Source organism: Octodon degus, unplaced genomic scaffold, assembly GCF_000260255.1.
Source record: "Octodon degus isolate 3935 unplaced genomic scaffold, OctDeg1.0 scaffold00403, whole genome shotgun sequence".
In the NCBI taxonomy this organism is placed as follows: Eukaryota; Metazoa; Chordata; class Mammalia; order Rodentia; family Octodontidae; genus Octodon; species Octodon degus.
In genome coordinates, this window is record NW_004524979.1 from 228,959 (window position 1) to 231,618 (window position 2,660).

At 38.8% G+C, this 2,660-nt stretch overlaps 1 pseudogene; it reads right to left on the reverse strand.

The window, feature by feature from the left end:
- Positions 1-2,660, reverse strand: part of LOC101562608 — a 45,813-nt pseudogene that overhangs the window by 23,590 nt on the left and 19,563 nt on the right.

The following is a 2,660-nucleotide window of genomic DNA, read 5'->3' on the forward strand; positions in this document are numbered from 1 at the left end:
ACTTCCAAAGCATTAGGTGAAGTAAATCTTCCCTGTTTAAATTTTTAACAATCTCAGGTATTTTGTGATGGAAAGCTGTCTAATGAAACTGTCTTCCTATTGGTTACAGCAAGGTGAGCGGAGAGTGGGTGACTATAGGTCCAGAAATAAGCTGATATGGCCTCTAATTTGTTTATTCAGAGAGTGGAAAAGCTGGACAGGAGACATTCATAGACCCTCTGTACAGGTCTGAGATTTGTTAGTGTTATGCTTCAGATGTGTATCCCTCAGATCTACATATGAATGCATATTCTTCAGGGTGACAGTCTTGAGAAGGGTGCTTCTTGAGAAGCTTTTAGGAGGGAAGGCCTAGTGGAAGTCCCTAAGTCAGTGCTGGTTTGCTTTCAGAGTGGATTAGTCTTGTTCTTGTTATTTATTTGTCCTTCCAGGCTTATGAGCTCTTGCTCTGTGATATTCTTTTTCTTTTTTCTTGATGTTCCTCATTTGCCTGAGTCTCATGTCAAATGCCTCCTGATCCTGAACTGGACCTTTCTGAATCAATAGCAAAAACGTACTTATTTTTACTTCGTTAGGTTCTTATGTGTGGAATTTTCTTTTATAACCTACAAAACAGTCTAACACAGGTGGAGAATACATGTTTGACAACAATGATGAGGTTACTTTCATAGTATTTAATTCACTACATAAGTGTCCGTTTGGATTCCATGTTCCAAGGAATTTGACAAGTACTCAAATAGAAAATTAAAAAAAAAAGAAAGAAAGAAAACAAAACAGAGTTCTTGTCCTTTGAAGGTGTTACTTCTTTTCATTTGTGTATTTGGTACAAGGTCTCAGTATACAGACCAGATTCATTGTGATCCTCCTGTTTTCAGCCTCCCCAGTGCTGGGATTACAGGTATGCACCACCATGCCCAGACTCTGTCACAGACTCATTGTGCCTTAGTGATGGGTCCTGCATGCAGGAGATCAAAAACTGGTCCATGTGCTTGCCAAAGCAGGTCCTTAATCTACTGAGCTATCTTGGTGGCCTTGAAGGCATTATTTCTAAGGAAAGCAAGTAGAGAATTTTAAGATATATGAAGAGTTCATGATAGACCTTGATGGATAAAGAAAGAAATATTGCTGCTGCAGAAGACTATATACTTCTGTGAACTGATTGTACTGAAGACAAAATGACAAAATTCAGCCTGATAATTCTCTATCATGTCATTTATCATACAGGCAAATTTCTTATGGAAACTTTGTTACTGAGCCAATTTCTTCTACCATTCTGGCTCACACAGTAACTCAATTTTGAGCCTAACAATCCATTCTTCTCCCTTATAGTTAGCCATACAGAACTAATGAATATATGTATACATAGCATTCTTCACCCTGTACCAGAGTGTCAGTATGTGAGAATGCTAATGTGCCCTTTGTCAACTCTTTTTGTAATCCTCAGCTACTATAATTTTCTTCTATATCTGTAAGAATTCTCCTTGTCTTTCTGCTGTGCTTTTCACAAAAAAATCCTTGAATATGCCTCTTTTATGTCAGTGAAGACAATGACTGAAATGTCATTTCCTACAAAATGTGAACACATTGACACCTAATTGCAGCTATAATTGCTGAGCTACTACTGCATAATTAAGTATTCCTTCAAACTTTGAGTTCAAACATGATATTTTGAAAGAAAATATGGTAAGAATCTAGAGTAATAATTTCCACAGAATATATGATCTGGAGCACTTCATTTCTTTTCACAAAAGGGCCATGAATAGTTATGCTTGAGTCTGCGCATTAAACTTGCAGATTTTCAGAAATCCAAACAGTACACAGTGATTTTTTCTATCCTTTGTGTAACTATAGCCACCATCCCAGTTCAAAGCAGTGTGTCATGCTGTACACCTAGCAACACTCGATACTTTCATTGAAAGTAGAGCTTCATTCTTGTCCTTCCTCTACCAGACTCATTACTGTAAAGAGATTGTATATTAATTTGTAGATGTTTAAAATCACAAGCAAATTATTAAGAAATGAAATAATGAATCTTTATTTTAATTGAGATAATAGAATAGACTCTTCTTCAAATAGGACTACTGGAGAAAGAAAGATCAGTTGAGACTTTTAGGAACTAATTAAATAAAGTCCATCATCACCAGCTACTTTGAGAGTCAAATTTGTGGCTTGACCTCTGAGTCTTTTCTAGCCTGAAAATCCTGTTTCTGAAGGACCTTTCCATTCTTCCACCCAAAAGCTAGTGCACTGACCTACCTGAACAGATGACTCCTGCATCATGCTGATGGCTGCACAGCTTTTCACCGTAGTTATGCATTCCACGGCACTTCCTTAGATGGGACTCCTTGCCTGTGCACTGCAGGCCAAAATACCAGATGCGCCCTGATCCAGCAGCAAAGAAAGCAGCACTCTTGGCTTCAATGGCCACTCCACAGCCAAGCTCTCTGCATACTACATGTGCATCATTCAGGTCCCATGAATAATGACAAACAGTGCCCCAAGATTCCTGCTGCAGGATCTCCACTCTCCCTTCACAGCGACTGTTCCCATCCATCAGGCGGATTTGGGGACTGCCTGAGGAAAGATGGGAGTGGATGGATGCATCACAAATTAAACATTTGAAGTCATAGAAGCAGAGAAGAATGGTGCTTAATGGGGGAAGG